This window comes from Dipteris shenzhenensis, chromosome 18, assembly GCF_047967505.1.
Source record: "Dipteris shenzhenensis isolate YYH24624 ecotype China chromosome 18, Dip_SZ_1.0, whole genome shotgun sequence".
NCBI classification, from domain to species: domain Eukaryota; kingdom Viridiplantae; phylum Streptophyta; class Polypodiopsida; order Gleicheniales; family Dipteridaceae; genus Dipteris; species Dipteris shenzhenensis.
The window spans coordinates 50617021-50643448 of NC_141613.1; the positions used below are offsets into that span (position 1 = coordinate 50617021).

The window sequence follows — 26428 nt, forward strand, 5'->3', positions numbered from 1 at the left end:
CGTGAGCATCATATCCTGTTGCTGGGTAAAAACTGCTTACTCGGAGCTCAAGAGACCACTTTGAGGGAAAGAACAATCAATAGAAGAAGAGATACAACCCATAAGAGACCAACATGGAGTGTGCTAAACCTCTTCTTTTCTTAATTTAAGAAACAACTGCAGAAAATTTGTGAACTCTCATCGTAAGATGGCACTGGTCATTTGCCCATAGCCCTCGTACATAACTCGTCTACTCTGCTCGTATCTCTTTGGCTCCCTCTGCTCAACTTAATATCAATAGGCACATGTCTCACAATCTCATGTTATCTCCCGATCCTAAATCCAGAAGCACAGGAGGCTCCCCTATTAGATCCTTGCAGTGGGATCTAGGGGAATGGGAGTGGATAGATGCAGGGCACTGAGAGAAGAGCATCCCCTTCTTTCATTACACGGTAAAATTTGCCAGGAGATTCCAACTCAGTTGTAGACGTTGGAGGCCCTCTAGAGCTCTTCATTGGGATACTTTTCAGACCTCTATAGAGATGCAGAAAAACTTTTAGAGGAGACTTTAGAAATCCCTTAGGAATAGGAAAATCACGTTATTCATCTGGCTTACTATTCATGGAGGGATTGCAGTGAACCTGTGGAGATCCAGGCTCGGGGCTGACCCTACATGTCCTCGATGCCACTCAGCAGTTGAGTCAGTGCAGCATTGCCTTTGGGAGTGCACTCAGGCGAGGACGATTTGGAAGGGTGTTGCTAGGATACTTTGCATTTTTCATAGAGCACCCTTCTTCATGACCTCGGGATCATAAGTACCCCATTCTGTAAATAAAGATTGATCTTTGGAGCTACAGTGATTTGATTATAACCATTGTAACCATCTATAAATGAATGCATTTCATGTCCAGCAACCTGATCTATAATCAAATGAATACATTTTTTTTTCAAGAAAATTACTTCATTAAGTATGAATGAAAACTGCGAGAGCAAGCTCAAATGCGGGAGTACATCATGCAATGCATGAGGAAAAAACAGCTCAAAATGAGCTAATAAAGAACCAAGGCGGAGGTTGACAATACCATCTCAACCCTGAAGGAGACTCGGAGAAGAAAGGAGATCCTCTCCACTATAACCATCTATAATTGAATACATTTCATGTCCTACAACCTGATCTAAGATCCCATCATGGTACTGGAAATGGGCCAGGAATAGTTTGAGCAATCAATTTTTGATAATTCACACATACTCAGAGTTTACCATTTTTCTTTGACACTACCACAGTAGGAAATAATCAATCACTACGGTCAATAGCATAAATGAATCCTCCTGAAGAAGTTGATCTGATTCAGCTTTCACTTGCTTAGCATAATTCAGATTCATCCTGTATGTTTGTTGCCAGATTGGTTTGGTATCTGGAACCAAAGGAATTGTATGTTGACATAACTTAGGGGAAACTCCGTGAAGATCAGCATAATTCCAAGCAAAAACATCCTGTACCTAGTGAAAAGCTCTTTGATAATTTGGAGTTGTGTGGAAGAAAATTGCTCAGAAATAGATCTTTTTGTTCTGCAATTTGCTCAGTTTTCAGTTTCTGTTTAATATCAACAGCCACTTGGAAAGAATCAATTTCACCAACAGGAAGGATCTGCAATTCCATCAAGCATGACTCCACATCTTGGGGAAATGTTTAGGCCGATAACTACTCGGTACCTTTTGAGGGTTATTGGGTAGGCACACGTCTTTACCATCAGTTTTAATGATCATTTCATTTCATCCCCAATCGTGCAGTACCTTTGCACTCTTTAGCCAAGGCCGTCCCAACAAAATAGGATAGGCATTTTGCTCCATGGCAATAACAATAAAACTAATTGTGTAATAAATCCATCGTACAGAAATAACAACATTTTGTGGCATATCTTTGGGATCAATTGGTCGTTGATCTGCCATTCACACTCGGAATGGAGATGGCTTGAATATCTTAAACAGCTGCTTTGCAATATCTTCAGAAATAATGTTAACTCCTGAACCACCATCTACGATCACACCTAGTACTTTTTTATCCACCACAGGTGTGTTGATGACAAGAATAGTAACCAAAGAATCGACCTCCTTTGCTTGCTTTTGAGATTCCTTGATTTGCTGGGCAAAGAATTCACGACAATATGGAGCTATTTGCATCAATTCAGTAAACGTAAGGCTGATTTTCATACTATTGAATATTTTCCATGCTCGGGCTAGGTCTGCACTAGAATTTGATGAAGTGCTTGGCTCCTGTTCCACACTTTATTATTTAGACTTTGAGGACTCGCTTGGTTCAGTTGAAAGTGGTTGGAATTGCTCAAATGGTAATTCAACTGCCGATGCCTTGCCCTTCAATTTTTGGCAATTTTAGCAGCTGCCTCCTTCTGCGTCTTCCAATTAACATCTTTGTTGGATACACCACTATCTGTAGAGGTTGCAGCTAGACCCTTCAACCTGGTGACCACTTGGGCTTCCACTATGTCTGGTAACTCGGCTAAGGACGATTGTTTGGCACTCTAGATCTTCTTCCTGTTGTTCCACATTGGTTTTAAGGAACTTTAGATGTTCAGCCCAAATTAGTCAGTCAAAACGAAGATGATTACTCCACTACACAAAACATCGGATCTTTGAAGGATAGTTATTCTTCTACTTACCATTCTTACCATTGTTGTTATTTTGCTCAGGACGTGGCGGCATGCCACTTGCAGGCCAAGTATCAGTTGTTATCTGGTTGGCAAACACTTGGTGATTTTTGCCATTGAACCAACAATCAGAGTCATCATGCTCAAACTTACTGCGAGTGTTGCAATACTTGGTTTTGCAATCTTCTTCTAAGTGTCCATTCCTAGAACACTTATTGCACCATTTCTCAATACTGCCTGTCTTCCCTTGAATGTCCAATTCGTTCAGCGCTTTCTTTAGCTCGGACTTGAGCTTGTCCCTTTTTGCTGGTGTTTCTTCAGTATCATTGTTTGCATCTTTCTTCTTTACCTTTTGCCCTTAAGGCCTTTACTCTTTTCTAGAGCTATAACTCGATCAAGCAATTCCTCATATGTCTTAGTTGGATTTACTATTTTCGGCTTGCACAAGTCCACCTGAGTGCATGCCATAATCAACAAGGCTCTCATGGACTTGTCAGCTGGCCCAGTAGTCAATTGATCAATGAGAGCTCGCATCCGAAGCACAATGTCTTGGACAGAGTCACCTTTATTTTGTTTTAATTCACTCAGCTTTGTGCGAACGTCTTCCTTATTAATTTTCGTCGGAACCAACGCAGGAATGCTTCAGACATAGCATATCAATCATGGAAATACCCAATTGGAAATTGTTGAACCATCTCTGTGCATTTTTTATCAAAGTACACGAAAAATATCCATGTATTCTTCATCTGTTGTGGCACCGTTTATATGACACACCTGCCGAAAACTTGGAAGATGGCTCACTCGTCGCTGGTCAGCATGAACCTCTCTCAATGACCGTGAACTCAATCCTAGGCTTACTATACTCAATCCACTCAATTCTCCTAACTAGTAGCACGTCAATTTGTAAATTCAATTGACCGTTCCCTAGCAAGATTGCCAAATGTTGACGCTCTGGTTTGCTCACTCCCCAATGGTTAACTTACAAGTGCTCGGTGTGGGTTGCTTGTGAACTATTAACCCAACCCTATGTAGTGCTTGGATAAAGATGCTCGCTCTCGCAATCCTTGGTGAGATGTGTACATGCATGCTCGGGTGTGATGAAAGTAGATGCCAACAAAACAACTTGGAGGTCGGGGTTGCTATTGAAGGGAAAACTGTATGATGACATGTGATTGAGTTCTTAACAATAAACAGACAGAGCAACATCATATGAACAGATTGAAGGAAAAGCCAAATGTGTATTAAAGGAGTTTGTTTACAACCAAGTCGCTTGGGCTTGAACTAAGCTCTCTGTAGCAAGATCCTAACCTAGCAAGTGAGGTGAGAGGGAGAGAGTTTATGAACCACATGTCACTCGTCTCTTCTCTGCTCCCTATTACAACGCTTCTTTCTACCAAGACTACTGCAGAACAGTCTTCTATTGCTAGCATGCTTGGTTCGCTAGACTGCTAGTCGCCCCCTTAGCTCTAGGTTGCCTTTGCTTCAGACATGGGGTCACCGCTTCCTGTTGCTAATGCTCGCCATTCAGAAGTTAACTAATGAGATGCCTCCGGGTTGCCTCTTCTTTAGACTCAGGGTCACCGCTCCAAGATCCAAGAGCCAGGAGAACGGAGTCTGGATCAAGATACCACTGTGAGTCTCCACCCATATCCATGTATCCTGCAATCCTGACAGGCTGAAAAGGAGCCTCCAAGAGAATGTCCTTTGAAGATTTGTGGAGTCTGCCTCCTACATGAACCTGAAAGACAAGGGTATCCTCATGTGCATCCCGCAAGGCTATAACCTGCAGAGGGATACCTGTCCTCGTAAAAGCCCCCAACTAGGTGGACTCTGAAATAGGCAAATGGTCTATATCCATCCACTCCACGGGTATGGCTGCATCTATCTGCTGCATCCTAGGTGACTTCCTCTGAGGTGACTAACTGAACGAGCTCTCTGATCCTCTGGAAGCATCCTGAAAGCTTTCCAAGCACCCACCGTGGATGCAGGTCCCAACTCCCATCTAGACCACTGCATATAGTGTGACATGCCCAGTGATCTGCCATGCTCATCTAGTATGCAATCATTCCACATGACGGGCTGCCTATCAATTTCTTCACTAGAGGAGGGTGGAACTCTCTGAAGAGTACTTCTGAAGCTGTCCCAAGCTTTCAGAATGGCAACCATGAGAGGGGAGGTAGGAGATCTGAGATGGGCTGACGTAAAGATCCCATCTAGGACTGTCCATCCAATCTCCTCCCACTGAGACACTAAATTTATGCAACCTCCTTTTGGGATAAGATGAATGAGACCCCCCAAGAGTGAGTCCGGCATCTCACCAGCGTCCCAAACGCCCTGCAAGGCTGAGGTGATGTAATCCCCAATCTGATCCCAAAAAATAAAAAAAGAAGGTGTAAGTCTATCTGACCCTGGACAAACTACCCTTATGAAGGGTAGTAAGAGCAGTCCTGAACTCTATGTTGGTGAAGCGTGCATCAAGTGAGGCTCTCATACCTCGATCCACCAACATAGGAATATGCTACCAAATAACCTATCTAGCATCATCTCTGGCCTGTGAATCAGGATCTGCAGTCAGAAGGGAGGCATAGTAATCTAAAGCAATCTGCATGATGGCATCTGGATGTGTCTGAAGTACCTTGTCTAAGTCAACAAGCTGCGAAACACTCTCTCTACTATGTCTAGGGCCAAGAGTAGGGAAGAACTGCTTGTTGACTCTACCTCCGATCTACGTCCAAAAAGACTCTCTGGCGTGAAAGGCATACTTTGCTCTCTGATCTAAAAGTGTCTGCTGATGAGCCCTTGTTGCAGCAAGGCACTCCTGAATCCAAGCATATGTAGGCCGTTTCTACTCTTCTCTCTGAAGAGCTGCCAGCTGTTGTCGAATGGCAATCTCTCGCCTGCGAATCTCATCTCTCCTGATACTAGCAACAAAATGATAAAAGCTGCTAATGTCAGTGAGGGCTGCAGCCACATTTGACGGGGACGACTACCAACCCTGCAGGTGAGAAACCCAAATCCGTAGCACTGCTTCTGTGAGGCCCTCCTCTGCATAGAAGGCATCTGGAATCCTAATACTGGCAGAGAGGCCTCTCGCTCGAGACTCTGAAACCACCAAAACAACCGGAAAATTATCTAAAGTGGATACCCCAGCGTTGATGCATACTGTCCCACCTTTGTCCCCAGTGCCCGATCATCCACATAAAATCTGTCAATCCGTGCGTGGATAGGCATCCTTACTCTCCTATTCAACCAAGAAAAAGGAAATCAACTGGTGAAAGAAAACCCACTCCAACAGAGGGGGAAGCCCTATCCAACGGAATCCCAATAACCGGCTCCCCCAGGGTAGAGGGTACCAAACTCCTCCTCTGTCTCAAACTCTGCCAACTCTGGTTGAGACTTTCAAAGGCTATCTCACTGAATTCATAGTAGGCATTTATTTGGATGATTTTTGTGTGTACTCCACAGACAAAGATCATCTATGCTTTCTGGAAAAAGTATTTCAGCGATGCAAGCAAGCAAGTATTTCACTTAATCTAGCTAAGAGTATTTTCTATGTCCAGGTTGGTATTTTACTCGGGCATGTGGTTTCACAAGATGGTATACGAACCGAACCAGGTAAAATTTATGCCATTCAGCAATGCCAGAGCCTGAGAATATGACCCAATTACATTCTTTTGTGGGCTTATAAATTGTAATTAGTGTTTTATCAAAGATTTTTCCAAGATTGCAGCTCTATTATATGAATCAACTAAGAAGGATGCAAAGTTTGAATGGTGGACTACTCAGTTGTCTGTTGTATTTCAAGACTTCAAAAGTCCAGCTACACCCATTTTGAGGCAACCTAGATGGGATATCATTTTCCATGTGCATGTTGATGCCTCTAGATATGCATTAGGAAATATATTGGCACAACCTGATGGTTGATTGGATTACCCAGTGTATTATGCCAGTCGGTTGTTGACACCTACAGAATCTAATTAGAGTGCTACTGAGCGTGAAGCTCTAGGCATGATATTCATTGTGCAAAATTTAAGGCATTATTTGCTCGACAATCCCTTTGTTTTCTATATTCATCATCAGGCCTTGCTTTATTTAATCAATAAGACTATTATTCATTGGTCTAGGCTACCTGCACCAGAAGACACTCCAGGGGTTGTTACTGAGCTTCTTAATGCCGAGCTCTTTGCAATTGATTACTATGAAAATGAGTATGCCGAATTGATGAATTATTTGTCTCCTCGAACATTTCCTGATAGTATGCTGCGAGACAAATGAGGGCAATTAGCCTTGAGGAGAAGTGAACGCTGCCTGGGATCCTAGTAAACTCTGCCTCCCTCCAGGGATCCCTACCGTTGCTGTGCTCTGCTTTGCTGCCGGCATCTCTGCGAATGAAGCCCCACCTGCTTATTCTCCTCAAACTCTAGATTGTTGAGGTCGCCTACAACAATCCATGAGTCCACATCGGGGAGGCACTCTACCAAACATCTCCAGAAGGGCCGGTGCTGTCTGCAGAGGCTGGTACATATACATTCTGGACCCCTATTCAAAGGCCGCCTGTGTGGAGCTCCATCCATACTACCCTGTCAGATATAAGCTCACCCTCGTCAAAAATCTCTGAGGCCACTGTCTGCGAGGCTAAGATACAAACCCCTCCGCTCCTACCAATTGCAGGGGACCAAATCTCGGGCCCCCTACCCGAAAGGAGGTGATGGCTACGATATCAGCCGCGGTGAACATATGCTTATGGATCAGAAGGAGGTCAACATCTGCCTACCACTACTCTCTGCAGCTCCTACCAAAGAATCACGTACTGAGGCTGATTGCGAGCACGATCGTGAAGTCCGTGCACATTCCAACTCACCACTGTCCAACTCATGAGGAGGATGTCGAAGAGAGCAGAGCTCGCCTATGAGTGGGAGCTTGATCTAGAAAGCAAGACTTGGGGCTTGGAGGAAGAGTAGTTTGTGTGTGTGCATCTGCGGACTAGAGGAGCCACCGGCTCAACTCCCACCTTCCGCGCCCACTGCATCATGAACGAAAAGTCAGCACCGAATGCCTCTGCACATTGCAGTAATGTCCTGTGCTGCTGTGTAGGCAGGTGAATCCTCACATCATGTGGCAGCCGGATCACACCTACTGCTAAACCTGATCCTGCTCTCTGGAATGAATCCCAGCTGGAACAAGGCCAATGAGCTATGGACGTACCACAGGTCCAACCCATACGGCCCCATCCACTCGTCCATCATGCGAGACAACTGCTCCTCTATCATGTCATCGAACATCTTTGGCGTCCACTTCTCCTCTCTTGCAGAGAAAAACTCTATGTCCCAGAAGGGATGGGTGCAAGATCCGACCACACTAAATGATCCCCCTTTGCGGGACTGCAGAATCAGAACTGTCAACTCGAGAGGCATGGGGTAGGAATTTGGAATTGCAAGGTAGTTCCATGTTTCCAAATGCCAAAACTCCCTTGGCAAGGGAAGTCCAGTGCAAAGCAACGAGCCCTTAACCTGCGAGACGGGGATCTGATGCTCCCCAATTCTTGTCGTTGTGAGGCAGAGGGCCGCTGAGAGGAGACTCCCACTTGCCGCTTCGAGAGAGGGGATGGGCTAGAGGCTGGTGCCTTGCCCTTGCCCGCAAGCTAAGGGGTAGGGGAGGCATGGGAGGAAGAGGGGGTGGATGGCCTTGCTGTAGGGGGGAAGCGGGGGGGCGGGTAACGAGGGTGATGACCTCTAGGGCAGCGGGAGGGGGGGAGGGGCGAGAGGAGTAGAGGGGGGATCCGGAAGGGGGGGGAGGAGAGGGGCGGGGAAAAGGATCCGAAGGGGGTGGAGGACTAGGTGGCAGGGGGAGGCAAGGCTGAGTGTCGCTGGAGATCCTCCTCGGTCTCCTGAGGGCGTCCCTCTGGAGGAGCCTTTGCCATCAACAACCTACTACGTCGGGCTATCCGGGTGCACTATGCTCAAGGGGTCTAATGTAGAAGTAGGGACCCGCATCTTATGTACCGCTCCTGCGAACTCCCTCCCCTCCCTCGCTCCCATCTACCCCCCCCTCGCGCTGCGTGGCCCTCCCCTCCCCCTCCTCCCTCACCGTCGCCTCCCGCGCGGCCCTCCGCCCCCCTCTCCTCCCCCTCTGCCCGTCGCCCCCCCCCCGCACTCCGCTCCTTCCCTCTCCACTCTCCGCTCCCTCCCCGCTCCCCCCCCCCCGCTCCGCTCCGCTCCTCCCCTCTCCGCTCTCAGCTCCCCCACCCGCCTCCCCCCCCTCGCATTGCGCTACCACCCCCCCCGCCCCCTCCTGCCCCCCTCGCTGCGGGGCAACGCTGCCCCCCCTTTCTCCCCCTCCTTCCTCGCCTCTCCTCCCCACCCCCTCTCGTGCGGCGCTGCCACACCTTTCCCTTTCCCCCTTCCTCTCACCCTCCCTGCACTGCGCTGCCCCCCCTCTTTTTCTCCTCCTCCTTCCCTCCGCCACCCGCCCCTTCGTCACCACCTCTCCCCCCCCTGCTTCCCCGTACCTCTCCATCCCTCCCTCTTCCCTCTCCCGCCTCCGTACCACTCCCCCCACCCTCGTCTCTTCCGTTTCCTTCTCTTTCCCCCGACTTTGGAGCGTTCGCAGTTTGTCAGTGCGGTATGGCGGCCACGAGCCCGGAACCGGTGGCCCAGACGGACCCCCCCCCCTCCATCAGCCTATCGCGTAACACTTGTTGGAATTATAGATATAATTCAGCAGTGATCAATGTAATATAATAAGTTAGTTAGGGGCACTTTTCCCTCATTTAGAGGTTTTTCCCCCTAACTGCAGTTAGTTCACTAACTATGGTTAGTGACTACTAAGGTTTTGTCACTATGACAAAACCTTATCAACTCTACTGTGTGTTGTACTCTTTACACTCTATTTTGCAACTACAGCTTCTAAGCTTTCGACTCTCTCACTCTCTCTAGCTCTCACTCTCTCCATCTCCTTCATTTGGTATCAGAGCAGGTCCAAGAGCCTGGTGCTCCTTGCTCCCTCTAGTTCCAACCTCAGCCTCGACTTTCAGCCTGCGCCAATCTGTCCGTACAGTCCGTACGACTGTACGGAATTCTGACGCCGTACGATTTCGCCTGCCGTACAGCTCCGAGCTTCCGTACATCGACGTACAAATCCGTACCGTCGTCCGTGAAGTGCCGTACACCGTGGCCGTACACCGTACGCCGTCGTACATACCTGTTCACCGTACCTGCGCGCCGTACATTGCCATCCGTACCTGTCGTCGACGTACCAGCCGTACAGTGCCGTACAAACTGTACGGCATCTCCGTACTGTATTCAGTACAGTAAATCTGTACTGAATCTGCTTCAGTACAGCAGCAGGTACCTCCTTGGTTTTGTACAAGAGAATTGGTAGGTGATCTTTGGCAGGTGATCTTTGGCAGGCTAATTTTGCAGACAGCCATTGTTTGGCTAAGTATTCTGCAAGTACATTTGGGGCATTTTGCAGATTGCAGACATTGCAATCATTGGGCAAGTTTGAAGCTATAACAAGAGCAAAATTGCAGATTTGTCTGAAATTTGGGGCTTTTGTATTAAAATTGCAGATTTGGGGCTTTTAGCATTTTTACCCCTTTCTGGCTGCAATTTCTAGCCACAAATTGGGGCTTTTGTGTTTGGAGAGCATTTTTTGGAGTATTCAGTACATACTGCCTTTCTTGGAGTGTTTGGAACACTTTTGGCAGATTTTGGAGAGTGTTTTATGCTTGGACAGATTTCTGACAGCTCAAGTACAGAAATCTAAGTTGCATATACAGCCCGTGCTTGGGTGTGGTTTTTGGGAGTTGTGCATTTTATTCCCAGTAAGGGAATTCAGCTTTGTATCTGCTTCAATCCCTTTTTCAGATATGGCCCATCAAAATCAGAATGATTTTCAGTTCGGTGGTCTTTCTCAGGAAGACAAATTGGATGGTACCAACTACTCCCTCTGGAGTTTCATGGTACGTAATATTCTGATTTCTCGCAATTTATGGGATTATGTCAATGGGGATGAAATCCGACCAGCAGATATTGCACCTGCTACCCCTCCTCACCAAGGAGGTGGAAGAGGTCGTGCACAAGGTGCAGCTGCAGGACAAGTTGTTGGTGCAGCTACAGTCAATACTCCTGAGCAAAAGAGATGGGATTCACGGGATGCCTTAGCCTTGTCTTGCATCTCTCTTTCAGTGAAAAGATCAATCATTCCGCATATCCGGTCGTGTAAGACCTCCAGAGCAGCGTGGGATATTTTGGAAAGCATGTATGCAGCACGGAATGATGCCAGGGTATCTTTTTTAAAAAGAGAGTTGAGCAATACACATATGGAGGAGGGTGACTCCATGTCAGCCCACCTCACTAAGCTACAGGATCTCAGAGAGCAGTTGTTAAACATAGATGAAATTATTCCTGATTCAGAGATGATTACAACCACTCTGAATTCTCTTCCTGAGTCTTATCTCAGCTTTCATACTTCGCTGAATTTATCATTGAGGGGGGGTGCAAATCCTCTTTCTTTTCATGAGCTAATAGGACTTCTGCTTCAGGAAGAGCAGACCAGGAAAAATTTGGCTTCACGTGCAGGTGAACAAGCCATGCTCTCAAAATTCAAATCAAAAACAAAGGGACAGGCAAAAACAGCAGCAAATCAGCCTTCCAGTGGGTCAGGACAGCCTTCACAAAAGGCTAAAAGTGATGCAAGCAAGCCCAAAAAGAAGGGTTTTTGTCACTACTGCAAAAAGCCAGGTCATCACATAGCAGAATGCAGGAAAAGGATTGCAAAGGAAAAGAAAAACAGCTCAGGAATGGCTGTTTCAGATTCAGCCCCTTGTGCATCTGACAGTGGGGATGCTGCAGCCAACTTTGTTGGTCAAGATTATGCCTTTTTATCTTGCATTTCTGATTCTAGGTTGGCTGTTCCAGATGCTCGGGATAGTACAGCTTCTTGCAGTGATGATACATATGCATTTTTGACTTGCAGTTTTGACTCTCCCTCAGATGCATCTGCTTTCAGTGTTGATGAAACACTGAACACATGGTATTTTGACGGCGGTGCATCCAAGCACATCACTTCGAGGAAGTGTCTTTTTACTTCCTTGCATCCACCCCCTGTTGGTAAGAAAGTCACTTGTGCCAACAACTCCTCATATTCAGTATGTGGCACAGGAGAAGTTGAGCTCACTGCAATTGATGGCTCAATTTTCAGACTTTCTGATGTTTTATATGTGCCTGGCATAACCAAAAATCTCCTTTCAGTGTCCACTCTTAACAGAGAAGGATTTCAGGTCATCTTTGAGGATGACAAATGTGCTGTCCGGGACAGGGAAGCTAACTATGCCTTAATGTTATCTGGTACTCTGCTGCGTGGGCTTTTTCAGCTTGATATTTTTCAGAAAAGAGCAGCTCATGCTTTGGCAATTTCTACCCCTACAGTTGCCATGCAAAATGCAGAATTATGGCATGCCAGATATGGCCACATGCATTACAACAGCTTAATGACACTTCAGAAATTTTCAATGGTTGATGCATTGCCACCTCTTGAGATACCTCCTCCACATGCCTGTGAAGGGTGCATTTTAGGTAAAATGCATAGATTTCCCTTCAAGAAGGATGGTTCAGTTAAAGCTGTTCGCAAATTGCAGCTTATACACAGTGATGTCTGTGGTCCCATGAGGACTCCTTCATTGGGTGGTCATCTCTACTTTGTCACATTTATTGATGACTACTCCAATTTTACTTGGGTTTATGGGCTGAAAAAGAAATCTGAAGTGTTCACAGTGTTTAAACACTTTTCAGCCATGGTTGAAAATGAAACCGGACTCAAGATACAGACATTACGCACGGATAGAGGTGGGGAATACCTATCTGCAGAATTTGATGCTTTTCTCAAACAAAAGGGTATTGTGCATCAGCTCACAGTCAAGCTGACCCCTCAGCAAAATGGCAAAGCTGAGAGGAAAAATAGAACCCTCATGGAGATGGACAGATGTATGCTGAAAAGCAAACACATGCCTCATAAATTCTGGTTAGAGGGTTTGATGTGTGCCAATTACATTTTGAACAGGGCTCCCACTAAGGCTTTAAAAACAAAAACTCCTTTTGAGGTCTGGAATGACAGGAAGCCTTCAGTGGATCACTTCCGAGTCTTTGGATGCCTTGCCTATGCACATGTGCCAGTTGAATTTAGGCACAAATTGTCAGATAAAGCCATCAAATGCATATTTGTTGGATACAGTGCAGAAAGCAAGGGGTATCGTCTCTACAATCCTGCTACACGCAAAATCATTGTAAGTAGAGATGTGATATTTTCTGAAAATTCAGCTTACACTCAGGCTGATTTTCAAATGCCTTCACCTTCAGAAGATGTCTTTCAAGGGTTGCTACCCATTGCTTTGGGTTCCCCTGCTGATTTTTCTGATCCAAATCAGAATTTACAGCAACCTTCAAATGCTTCAGTTCCGCCAAGGGATGTCATGCCTCCTCCACAGGAAGTGCAACAAGTGGTACAGCAAGAAATTGCAGACATACATGCAGCAAAAACAGTCCCAAACTGGCTGTTACAGACTCTCCGGGAGAGTAAACTTGATGCTCCGTTACCTGGCAGGACTCGCAGTGCAGCAAGGCACATGGAAGGTGCTAATTCAGTGGAATCAGCATATGCAGGTACTCTCCTTGATGAAGAGGAGCCTGCCACATTTGAAGAGGCACAAGGTAATGTGCATTGGATGAATGCCATGCACGATGAGTTGCAGTCCATTGCAAAAAATCAGACTTGGGATGTTGTGGACTTGCCACAGGGTAAACATGCTATTGGCACACGATGGGTATTTAAAGTCAAACGGAAGCCAGATGGCTCCATTGACAGATATAAAGCCAGGCTGGTTGCTAAAGGCTATGCTCAGAAAAAGGGCATAGATTATGAGGAGACTTTTGCTCCTACATCCCGGATGACTACCATCCGATCAGTAATTGCAATGGCTGCACATTTTGAGTGGAATGTTCATCAGTTGGACATCAAAACAGCCTTCTTAAATGGGGACTTGCTGGAAGAGGTGTATGTCAAACCACCTCCGGGTTTTGGAATTACAACAAATGCACTTCAAGTCTGCAAGCTTAATAAAGCTTTATATGGGCTGAAACAGGCCCCTCGTGCATGGTATGCCAAGATACATGCCTTTTTGACCAGCAAGGGGCTGCACAATAGTCCTACTGAGAGCACCCTCTACATCAAGATGGATGGGGGGGAAATATTAGTCATCCTTCTTTATGTTGATGACTTACTGCTCACAGGGTCCAATGACGACAAAATTGCAGATTTCAAAACTGATTTGCAGACCTACTTTGATATGTCAGATTTGGGGCTGCTTCACTTTTATTTGGGGATCCAGTTCTCTCATGAGAGACGTGGCACTGTTATGTCTCAGTCCAAGTATGTTCAGAAACTTTTGGACAGATTTAACATGCAAGAGTGTAAGCCCATATCTACTCCTATGGAACCGGGGCTGAAACTCACAATGCATGATGCAGGAGAATCAGTTGATGCCACACTTTACAGTCAAGCTGTTGGATGCCTCATATATCTCTGCAATACTAGGCCTAATATTCAGTTTGCAGTATCTCAGGTGAGCAGGTACATGCACAGCCCCAAAACTATGCATTGGCAGGCAGTTAAGCGCATCTTCCGTTATTTGCAAGGCACCAAGTCTTTTGGCTTACTATTTCCCAGGGGGGGTGACTTGCAGATGCATGCCTACAGTGATTCAGATTGGGCTGGTGATTATGACACTAGGCAGTCCACTAGTGGCAATTGTTTCTTTTTGGGAAAATCTTGCATTTCATGGCTGAGCAAGAAACAATCTACAGTGGCTACCTCATCATGTGAAGCTGAGTACAGGGCAGCTTTCACAGCAACAGTTGAATGTGTCTGGCTGAGACGTTTATTTGCTGATCTTCATCTGTCTTTGGAGGGTCCTTCTCCAATTCTCACTGATAGTCAGAGTGCCATTGCAGTGGCAAAGAATCCAATGTTTCATGCTCGCACGAAGCACATTGAGGTTCACTATCAATACGTCAGAGAGAAGTTGCATGCAGGAGAGATCAGTATGATCTTTGTGTCCACACATGACAACGTTGCAGATATTTTCACCAAAGCACTACCACGTGAGAAGTTCGAGGCATTTCGCAGTGCCCTGAACTTATATCCGTTTGGTGATTGATCAGCCTTGTACATGACATTGGCACTGCAGGGGGGTGTTGGAATTATAGATATAATTCAGCAGTGATCAATGTAATATAATAAGTTAGTTAGGGGCACTTTTCCCTCATTTAGAGGTTTTTCCCCCTAACTGCAGTTAGTTCACTAACTATGGTTAGTGACTACTAAGGTTTTGTCACTATGACAAAACCTTATCAACTCTACTGTGTGTTGTACTCTTTACACTCTATTTTGCAACTACAGCTTCTAAGCTTTCGACTCTCTCACTCTCTCTAGCTCTCACTCTCTCCATCTCCTTCAACACTGACAGAGCACCAGGTCTCCTTGGTGAAGCAGGCCGCCACGGACTTCTCCCAGACATCCGTTTATGGGAGAGTCATTGGCTACTCCCCTTCACGAGCAGACATCAGGGACTGGTTGCAGTCCACCCTCTACCTTGAGGACAGCCACATTGAGGAGGTTGCACTCATGGGACGTGGTATCTTCTGGCTCAAGCTCTCCTCAGCACAGGCTTCGAGCGATATGGTCAGGCGATCCCCTTATGGTCCCATGGTATAGGGGTTTCAGTGTAGCGGACTTCCATGCCCGCTTTCGCATTCCTCGCCATCCAGTTACCCTCATCTTCCCAGGTCTCGCAACCGAGCTTCGCCCGATCATCAAGGACCTGGGGGCGCACTTTGGATGGCCTATGCAGGACACCTACGTTGATGCGGCGGCAGCCCAAGGGGTGCCACGTGTCAAAGTGGCAGTCCTAGATCCGCAGAGCATCCCCTCGGAGTTCGAGATCGAGATGGACACAGGTGTGGTGATGTAGCGCATTCTGGTCACTGGTCGCCCAAATCAGTGTCTGAGATGCCATGGCTTCGGGCACCAGGCGCGCTCTTGCCCTCGCTTCATGGGTACAGAACCTCAGAAGGCCCCCATCCAGGCAACTCAGAATCCCCCAACGACACCCCCTCCCGAAGGGGAAGGCTGGACGGAGGTCAAAAAACGGAAGGGAAACAAAGCAGGACCAAAAAAGCCTTCCCATCCACAGCAAGAGCCCCCCCCTGTGGTCACTACTCATCAACAGCCTGGTAAGGGGAAGGAGAAAGGGAAGGAGAAGATCAGCTAGCCTCCCACCCTCCTTCCCCTCCCCCCTCCTCCTCGGTCCCCCAAACCCCACCCCCTCCAGGATCCCCCCCAGCACCGGTGGTTTCCGCTCCCCTCTCTTCCTCGAGCATGATCCAGAGGGAACCCCCCTCTCCGCCTGAGCCACCTGCAGCCCCGAAGCCAACACAGACCTCCCCCGTGCCTATCCCTCCTGGCCCGACGGAGGGGAGAGGCCCTTCCCCGCAGAAGGCCAGCACCCCTCTCTCTGGTTCAGACTCCTCATCCTCGTCCCCACGCCCAAGGGCTGCTCCTAGAGCTCTACCTTTGGAGTTTTATCGAGCAGGACCTTGGGATTATCTGGATGCAGCAGGTATTGGCTCCTTCCCTGCATGCCTAGACATCAGCATCTTCTTCCTCCGCAAAGGGGCGGAGGGTAAGGTGTCCATCCTTGCCCCTCACGATGGTCCTAGCTATTCCTTCACTATCTCCAGTGAAGGGAATGAGCAATGGACGAATGAAAATGTTTGGGAGACGATACGAGATCAGTCCCAGGAGCAGGTGCAGGGATGGATCAGTAGCAGAGCAGCGGAGCTTCTTCAGCAGCAGTGGAAGGAGAGTGACGTTCGTCTGAGATGGCGCCACAGCGCCAAACGTTTCTGCCTCTTGGTCATTATTCGGCCACCTCTGGAGTGGGTCTACGCGGAAGGGCTCCGCCCGTGGAGGACCTCAGAGGTAGTGGGCTTCTACAGTATTTCCCTGGCAGAGGCGTCGAGCTGGTTAGAGAGAGCCTACCACCATGGGACGAAGGGCCTCTCCCCTCTGTTGAAGGTTTTAGAGGATGGGTCCAATGATCCGGCCTCTCCTTCGAAACCCTCACAGAAGCGCCTTCGTCTGCACACTGGACATCTTCCGACCACCTCGACATCGACCGCAAGCAGACAGCTGTTTGTGGCCCACCTTCCCTCCTCATGAGTATACGCATTATCTCTTGGAAAGTCAATGGGTTCCACTCATCAGGAACCCGCGGCCCCAAGAAGATGGTGCTCAGACAGAAACTCCAGCCAGCCTTGGTGGGAAGGGTAGATGTGCTCCTATTGCAGGAACACAAGCTTTCGGCTTCTCAGACCAGTATTTGTGGGAAGGTCCTCACAGGACGCTCCCACACCTACTAGGAACCTTCGATTGGCGAGCAGGGGAGGAGGGGGGGTGTTTGTAGTTCAGCATGTGTGTGGTTTTGGCACTCTGATCCCAGGACGTGCGCTTTGGGTGGGCTTGAATATTGAGGGATCCCATATCGGCATCCTCAATATCTATGCCCCGACCGATCTCAGACGGAGAGCCGTTTTTTGGAGATCCTTGACAGATTTGTTGCCAGAGATGGATTCTTGGATTGTAGGAGGGGACTTCAACACCTTGAGACCCTAGAGGATCAGCAGGGACGGGGCCCTGAGTTCCTCGGTATAGCTCAGGCAGAGCAGGCAGATTGGGACTCCTTCCTATTCGCAGTGGGAGGTCGGGACAGCTAGAGGGAGCCTTCCTTTCGTAGATGGATAGGGAGTCTGGACTCCTCTTGGGGTTACAGGAGGGAGGGAGGCAGACTTCTGGAGCGGCTGGACCGTTTCTATGTCAGCGATTGGGCGCTTGGCAGAGGTGGAGAGTCGGGAGTGGTCCCAGGGACGACACTCTCAGACCATGCCCTAGTCATCCTAGTCCTGGACTCAGCCTCTCACTCCTCACCTCCACGCTCATGCCGGATCCCAGACTCCATCTACTCTAGAGCAGCGGTTCGCAGCAGGATAGTGGACCTGTGGGAGCAGGACTGGGACCCCACGGGGGATATGGCAGCACAGGTAGCTCAGGCGCTTGCTGAGTCTAGCCTCATCTGTCACCAGGAGGCGATTCAGGTCACGCAGCAGTGTTGGGCGAAGGCGAGGGGTCTCAAACGAGATCTCGCCTCGATTAAGCGGATGCAACAGTCTTCTCCAAGCTCTGAGGAGCTCAGACAGCAGGAGGTTCGGCGGGCCCGAGCCATGCTAGAGGAGATCACCCAGCGACGCTTAGAGTTCTCGTTTCATGCTTCCAAGTCCTTCTGGGCTAGAAAAGGCGACAGGATGTGCAGAGAGTTCTTCAGGACTCATGGTCAGAGGTCAACAGGGGAATAGCTCCGATCTCTTAGAGCGCAGGGGATGGTAGTGTCAGGACAGATCCAGACGAGGTTCGGGACTTGGCGACAGATTTCTACAGATCATTGTTCCAGCAGAAGCCCCCAGACCCTCGTGGCCGCCTTTGCAGGGAGGAGGTGTGGAGGTCTACACCGCGGCTCGTGCAGCCTAGCATGAGTGACTCCCTTCTCGCCCCTTTCACCGTGGCGGAGATGCAGGATGCGGTGAGCGCTATTGATGGGCAGAAATGCCCAGGTGAGGATGGCCTCTCCAGAGCTTTCTTCACGAGAGAGATCCCATGTCCCTTAGGCGCTCTGGGCGCGTGGGCCCGCGCGCTCGCTCCGGGTTTGGAGGGACGTCTATAGCCAGCTGAGCCCAGGCGAGCTGGCAGCAGCAGTAGGTACGGCACGTGAGATCCAGGCTCGACGAGCGGAGATCGATGCTGCCATTCCTGCAGGTTGAAGGATTCCCATGGTCACTGGACAGCTCCTCCTGGGAGATGAGAGGTGGCTAGGACAGTTCACTCCACGGGGCATTCCTTTGGTGGTTGCAGGCCTTTTCTCGAACTCCTCGATCCACTTCTTCTTCGTCGTCGATGATAGCCGCCTATGGAGCAGAGAGGCAGTGATCGACCCCCAGCTTCCCTGGCAGCGCCTTCGCATCGTAGGGCTGCAAGGGAAAACGTGGCATATAGACCCTCTGATTATGCAGGACCAGGACTGGAGACTCTGGATATGGGAGGGCCGTTCCTTAACAGAGGTGGAGTGGGACCCAGGGGAGTGACGCTGGCCACCATTGGAGACCTCAGAGAACCCTACCCCCTTCTTCTCTTACAGTGCACGTACTGGTAGGCGTGCTCTTGGGGCTCTCCAGCACGGGCTAGCCACACAGGCACATAGTTGGTATGCCCAGGGGATATCTCTGGTCTTTCTTCGCACTTTTTGGAAGGCTCTTTGGGCAAGCTGGCGGCCGAGGAAGATCTCTTACTTTCTTTGGATGGTGGCACACAAGGGGCTACCAGTTGGCAGCTGGCTGAGGCAGATGGGGCAGGAGGGGCACTGCCAGATGTGTTTTCAGGAGGAGTCGTCCCTGAAGCACTGCCTTTGGAGCTGCTCGCATGCGCAGACAGTTTGGAAGGGAGTCATGAGGATCTTAGCGAGGGCTGCACCCGAGCTAGGACCGATCACTTGGGGAGCCGTTTGCTGGTGCAGCACTGAGATGGGACATCACTTGGCTTATGAGTTCTCTAGGCAGGATCCCGTCTTCTTCATCACGCAGGCCACCTGGGCATACATGGACAGCTTCCCTTGGCATCTGACAGAGACAGATGCAGGAGCGATAACTCGGCACCCAGTTTGGGAGATCATAGGGAGCATTACAGGCTGGCATATCTGGACTTCCAGATGCGCGCAGACTGTAGGAGATCACGCTTCTTCTACTACCTAGACCCTAGCAGACATTTGGAGCACGATCATTCACACGCTCAAGGGTCAGTGGGATCAGATTCAGGGGGAGTCCCGGGCAGGGAAGGAAAAGAGACGGCGCTTCCTTCGCGACTGGGACCACCGGGAGTTATTCTTCCAGCACTCTGCTCAGAGTCTTTAGTGGCATTACGCCCCCCCACCGTGGCTCTTTGTCCACTCTCCGATGATTATGCCTTGAGAGGCTTGAAATTAGCATTTTGGCTCCTCAGGCTGTATCCATTTTGTGATTGCAGCCTGCTGGCCTTTAGGCCCTCTTGTACTCTCGCTTTCAAGTAATATAACTAGCACTACTTTTTGCGCAAAAAAGAAGTAGGGACCCGCTCTGCCTGCTGGGGGGTCCGACCTGAAGGTGAACCATCCACAACTATTGATGCTGCTGTAGCCGGTGGGGACTCCAACATTGTGCCAAAAAAAAAGATGACAGGATGGATCTGTACTCCCTCGGGAGCCCCAAGAAGTGGAGCGTCATCGGGAAGCGGGGGACATGATGTGTCATGTCCATATCCTCCACCGTGAAGCCGTGAAGCTATGATACCAAGGAATAACATAGACCAAGTGTGGACACAGGAAAATAGGACTTTGCTCCACGAGGGCCTATGAGGTGGCTTGAGAGCTCAGCTTAAGGATAAATACTCCCCGCCCATAGATATTGACTTCCAGATGCTAAGCTCGCCTGAAGCCACTCCCAAATTTGCCTTGTCGAGGGTGTCACACCGACGATCCGATCGACCACTGCTCTATCCTGAAGAGACCGAACTGCATGCTAAACCTGTTGCTTGTCTGAGGGGGCAAGAAGAATCTTCACAGCTTTGGGAGTCGAGGATGCTGCCATGAAAGCTCTGTGGGGGTTAAAGGTCACTGTGCCTTTACCCCGGTTATGTACAATACTCAAACACATATATAAATGAATGAAAAAGAAGATTAGGGGATTCTGCACCCACCAAAACTTGGGTGGCTCTCTGTTTCTCTCTCTCCCTCTTCCGTTCTTGCTTCTGTTGAGAGCACTCTCAACTGGTATCAGAGCCCGGGTGATCTAGCTGAGCGTGCGTGAATGCTTAAAGCTCAGCAGCTCTGTGGGAGGAAGGAGAAGCTCTGTGGGAAGCTTTGTGGGTGACTTTACTTGCATCCGAGTGTGCAGAGACCTTGGAGGAAGCTTTGGAAAAGTCACTTTGGCTTTGCGAAGTGGTTTTGAGAGGCTGTTAAGTGTTTTCAAAGAAAAAGTCGTTTTTTGAGCTTTTCCCTGTTCCGTTCGATGACAGAGACTCCATATTGACTTGTAGAGGCAACTATTGCTTGCTTTTGGTGTCCACTTCACTTCAGGAGCTTGGAAACACCTTCATTCTTAAATCTGGGATCATTTCATTGGATTTCTGACTCACTGTGTCAGTTTCTGCGTTTTTCTGCCCGGGTGTTGGAACTCAAGTTTGGAGCAACCATTTGCAAATCTGTAAGTTTCGGTGGACTCAGGAGGTCCTAAAACTTCTATGTTGCTCATCATTCGCACTCCGGTGGAGTTTACAAACAGCTCTGTTTCCAAAAACGTTTTTCAGTCCGTATGTTGGACCTAGTGATTGAGACCACGGTTTCCAAAACCGTCTGTCCCATTGCGTTCCGGACGCCCAAAAACCCCTACCTGTCAGTTCTTACGCGATTCGGTGGAGGATTTTCAGAGTTATAGATCTCTGTGTATTCGATTTCGTCTCTCTGTTATGCATTTTTTCATTCGAAGGTTTTGAAACCTTAGATTTATGCCACATGGCAGTGGATAAGTGTTGACTCCCATTTCTCACTCATCGGTTGGGATTTTGGAGTTCCGACAGAAGAGAGATATTTGTAGATTTTCTTGCTTAGTCCGATTATGCAATGGCGCCCATGTTTTGAGGCATCTCAGGTTCTATTTTCAGTAGCGGTCATTACCGTGGGACCGTGATTTCTTGAGCATACCTTATGCAGATCACTCTAGTTGCAGTTTGAGCAGTGTGCGCTCATTCGTGGTGTGCATTGGGTTGCAGTGGATGATTTATAGGCCATTTGGATGCATTGTGATCCTTATTGAATGCGCTGATAGGCCTAGATTGCCTTGTGGGATGCTATTTTTATGGACGCTTTGCACATGGATGCTATATTATGCTGAGGGACAGCTTTGACACATTGCAGGTGATGCACTGATAGTGTTATGCTCTCTTGGATGAGATATTATTGATGCATATGCCCATGGACGGTGTTTATGCTTGAGTCATTTGGCACTTATTGGCATTTTGGATTGCCATTATAGTTGGCATTTTCTTTTGGGCCAGATTTGCTCATATGGATGCATAGTACATGCACATGAGCCAGCTGCATCTTTTGATGCTTTTGAGTTTTGGTGATATTTCAGTCTATTGTGGCATACACATTTGGGTGCACCTCGTATTTGGTGTGATTCTCTCTTGCAGGCACTAGCATTTGGGAATTCGCTTTATTTGCATCATGGCATCCTCTTCCATGTCTGAAAGAACAAATAAGGGATGTGCTTATTCAAAAGAAGCAGATTAAAGCCTTAGCAGGGATTGAAGCTAAGCCTGGAAATATGTCTGAGGATGATTGGAATGAGTTGGATGCATTAGCAAAATCTACTATTAGACTTCATCTTGCAGAGTCAGTTTATTTCACAGTAGTAAATGAGCAGACTACGGAAGATTTGTGGAAGAAACTGTGTGCCACTTATGAAAAGGAAACTACCTCTAATAAAGTTTACCTCATGAAGAGGTTGTTTGAGCTACAGATGAAGGAAGGGGTCTCCATTGCTTCTCACTTGAATGAATTCAATATTATTTTCAGCCAGCTTCAGGCTCAGAAGATGAATTTTGATGCGGAGACTAAGGCAATATTTCTCTTATGTTCATTGCCATTCTCATGGGATACCTTCCGTACAGCTGTCAGTAACTCTGCACCTGGTGGAGTACTGAAATTTGATGATGTTGTGGGTAGCTTGTTGGCCGAGGAGATTAGACGGAAGTCTATGGACGGCAACAAGCAGGATGCAGCCTTAAATGTGCAAAGGGGCAGATCACAGTTCAGGGGGAAGTCTCGTAGCAAATCCAGGGCAGGGAACATTGAGCGTTACCACTGTGGCAAGAAGGGCCATATGAAAAAGGATTGCTACAAGCTGAAAAGAGAGCAAAAGGATAAGAAAAAGAATGCAAATTGGGGTGCAAATCAAAAGGAAGAGAGTCCAAGGGAGGACAAAGGAAAAGTGAAGATCGAGGAGATCAATGCAGTCACACATGATAGTGACAATGACGTTCTCTTCATGTCTAGTTTATATGCAGAGTTGCTTACCACTTCAGATGATGCATATTCCCATGATTGGATTTTGGATTCTGGTGCTTCATTCCATGTTACTCCCCAAAGGGAATGGTTCTCCACTTATGACAGTGGAAAGACAGGTTGTGTGCATCTTGGAAATGACTATGCATGTGACATAGTGGGAGTAGGTGACATAAAGTTTTCTTTTGCAAATGGGTCTGCATTTATTTTGAAACATGTGAGACATGTGCCTAAGTTGACCAAGAGTCTTATTTCAGTGGGTCAGCTAGATGATGCTGGTTTTCACACCACTTTTGGCTTTCAGAGTTGGAAAATTCAGAAGGACTCTATGCTTTTGGCCAGGGGTGCCAAGTGTGGGACTTTGTATCCCTTACATGTATCAGGGGTATTTGATCATGTTGTTGCAATAACCGAGCAGCCAAGCACTTCTTTGTGGCATTGCAGGTTGGGGCACATGAGCCAGAATGGAATGAAACTCTTATGCCGTTTGGGTTATGTACCGCATTTGAGTTTCTCTGATTTTGAATTTTGTGAGCACTATCTCTATGGGAAGCAGACTAAATCAGCCCATAAAAGAAGGGGAAAGAAAGAGTTTGAAAAGCTTGATTTGATGCATTCAGACGTATGTGGTCCCATGTCTACATGGTCATTAGGCGGCGTTGAATACTATGTGACATTCATTGATGATGCAACTAGGAAAGTGTGGGCTTATGCTATAGCTCGAAAGCGTGATGTGTTCCAGGTATTTCAGAAATGGCTGGCCTTGGTTGAGAATCAGTCAGGTAGAACGCTTAAATGCCTACGGACTGACAATGGTGGAGAGTATCTCTCTCATGACTTTCAGCATTTCTGTGATACACGTGGGATTAAGAGGGAGCTCACATCCCCTCGTACTCCAGAGCAAAATCCAGTTGCATAAAAGATGAACTATACCATTCAAGAAAGGTTGCAATGCATGCTTTCCAATGCAAGTCTTTCTGGTGGTTTTTGGGCTGAGGCAATGAAGACTACAATGCATGTGATCAATAGATCACCTAGTAAGAGTTTGGATGGTGGTATTCCTGAAGAGGCATGGAGTGGCAAGAAGCCCTCTTACTCTCATTTGCGTATATTTGGGTGTGAGGCATATGCACATGTGCCAAAGGAGCTTCGAAAGAAGCTAGATCCTAAGTCTAGGAAATGCATCTTTCTGGGTTATGGTGAAAGTGGAGAGATGGGCTATCGTCTCTGGGATCCAGAAGCAAAGAAGATCATACGCAGCCATGATGTAGTCTTCAATGAGAAGAAGACGCATAAGGCACCCATGAGGGATGTCGAAATGAGGAGAATCACTTTCCAGGATGTGAATCCACCTGCATATGTTGATAGACAGAAAGCTGTCCATGCACCAAATGTGCAAGAAATGGTACCACCAAGTACTCCCACAGGTATACAATCAAGGGTAGATGATGGATCATCTATTGGTGGAAATGATGAGCCAAATGTGGCTGATATGCAGGTGGGACAGCAAGCTGAAATGCCCTTGAGAAGATCATCTAGAGTGTCTAGACTTCCTGATAGGTTTGTTCCAGGGGTAGACTATGTGATGCTTACTGATTGCGGGGAGCCTTCTTGCTATAGAGAGGCTATGATGCGCGAGGATCAACGCAAGTGGGAGTATGCTATGCAATCAGAGATGAGTTCACTTATGAAGAATAAGACTTGCGACTTGGTTTCTTTGCCACATGGAAAGAAAGCATTGCCATGTAAATGGGTCTACAAAATGAAGATCACAGGTGATGATGTGCCTAGGTACAAGGCCCGTTTGGTCGCTAAAGACTAGTGGCATCAGAGGATATGGAGCTTATGCAGATGGATGTCAAGACAGCTTTCTTGCATGGGGATTTGCATGAGGAAATTTACATGGTGCAGCCGGAAGGATTTGAAGAAAAGGGCAAAGAGCATTTAGTTTGCAAGCTGAAGAAGAGTCTCTATGGTCTTAAGCAAGCGCCTAGAGAATGGTATCAGAAGTTTGATGCTTTCATTCGGTCCCAGGGTTTTAGAAGGAGTGAAATTGATCACTGCCTCTACACTAAAAGAGCTAAGGATAATAGCCTGATAATCTTGGCACTATATGTGGATGATATGCTATTGGCTAGCAAGAATACTTATGAGCTAGATGCATTAAAGGCCAAGTTGCATGAGGCCTTTGATATGAAGGATTTGGGACTTGTAGGTCATATTCTTGGTATGTGCATCATGCGTGATCGGAGTAGGAAACTCCTTTGGCTTTCACAAAAAGAGTATGTTACAAAAGTATTGCAATGTTTCAATATGGAGGGGGGGAAGGCAGTGAGTACTCCATTGCCTCCATATGTGAAATTGAGTCATACAGATAGTCCCAAATCAGATGAGGAAAGGGCCATGATGGCCAAGGTTCCTTATGCATCAGCAGTTGGGAGTCTTATGTATGCTATGATAGCTACTGGACTAGACATTGCATTTGCAGTGGGAGTTGTTAGCCGGTATATGGCTAATCCAGGAAAGAGGCATTGGGAGGCAGTTAAGTGCATCATGAGGTACATGAAGGGTACCAAGGAGATGTGCATCTGCTTTGGTAGAGGAGACATGCGTGTACTGAGTTACACAGATTCAGACTATGTAGGGCATGTGGATAGTAGGAGATCCACTTCTGGTTATGTGTTCAAATTTGCAGGTGGTGCAGTGTCGTGGATGTCTTGCGCACAGAAGTGCGTTGCTTTGTCTACCATAGAGGCTGAGTATGTTGCAGCCACAGAGGGTTGCAAGGAGGCTATATGGCTTGATCGGTTAGTGGGAGATTTGGGGATTCATACAGGTGTACCGACATTGCATAGTGATTCCATGAGTGCTATTCAGCTAGCACGGAATCCGGTCTTTCATGCAAAGACCAAACACATTGAGGTCAGGTACCATTTCATCAGGGAGGTACTTGAGGACAAGTGCATAGAGCTTGTCAAGGTTCATACAGATGATAACCCTGCAGATATGCTGACGAAGAGTCTACCTAGTCAGCGGTTTGAGTATTGTCGTTTATTGATGGGCATTGGATAGTATGCTCACTGGTTGTTCTCCCTTAAAGGCACATTGTCCTTTAAGTGGGAGGTTGTGGGGGTTAAAGGTCACTGTGCCTTTACCCCGGTTATGTACAATACTCAAACACATATATAAATAAATGAAAAAGAAGATTAGGGGGTTCTGCACCCACCAAAACTTGTGTGGCTCTCTGTTTCTCTCTCTCCCTCTTCCGTTCTTGCTTCCGTTGAGAGCACTCTCAAGCTCCTCTGGCTACACCAAGTGGTCACCATCAAGACTCTATTCCCAAAGAACAAGCACTAACACTCTACTGCCTTGAAAAGAAAGAGAAAAACCAAAGAGAGACAACTTGCCAATGAGCTACAAGCTGTGTGGGCTGCAAGTGTAGCCCAAAAAGAAAAATAATCCTAGTGAACCCCTCCCTCGAACTTGGGGTGCTCGTCCTCGAACAACCTCCACTCGCAAGAAG

General features: G+C 47.7%; 1 protein-coding gene across 5 annotated transcripts in view; it reads right to left on the reverse strand.

Moving 5' to 3' along the window:
• LOC147891380 (zinc ion binding protein) overlaps window positions 1–26428 on the reverse strand; it is a 120775-nt gene that overhangs the window by 26045 nt on the left and 68302 nt on the right. The gene's annotated exons all lie outside the window — the stretch shown is intronic.